Raw genomic sequence first — 509 nt, 5'->3', positions numbered from 1 at the left:
TTTGTATTTTTTAGTAGAGACGGGGTTTCACCGTGTTAGCCAGGATGGTCTCGATCTCCTGACCTCGTGATCCGCCCGTCTCGGCCTCCCAAACCGCTGGGATTACAGGCTTGAGCCACCGCGCCCGGCCCTATTTTTTAAATTTCTGTCTTTTTTCTTGAGACAGGGTCTCCCTCTATTGCCCAGGTTGGTCTTGAATTGCTGGCCTCAAGCAATCCTCCTGCCTCAGTCTCCCAAAGTGCTAGAATTACAGGCATGAGCTACCACAGGTGGCCAAAATCCTACTTTTAATTTTTCTTCCTTTTGTCTTATATTTTCCTTTGAAGTAAAAATAAGCTGCAAAATATGAAGAGCTACCTGTATAGAATTTGATAATATTTGATATATCTTAAAATTAAATTTTTTCTTTTTTCTTTCCTTCCTCTTTTTTTTTTTTTTTTTTAGATAGGGTTTCACTGTATTGTCTAGGCTGGTCTCGAACTCCTGACCTCAGGTGATCTGCCTGCCTC

The sequence above is a fragment of the Colobus angolensis genome, unplaced genomic scaffold, assembly GCF_000951035.1.
Source record: "Colobus angolensis palliatus isolate OR3802 unplaced genomic scaffold, Cang.pa_1.0 Scaffold9, whole genome shotgun sequence".
Taxonomy (NCBI): Eukaryota; Metazoa; Chordata; class Mammalia; order Primates; family Cercopithecidae; genus Colobus; species Colobus angolensis.
This window is presented reverse-complemented; position numbering follows the sequence as displayed.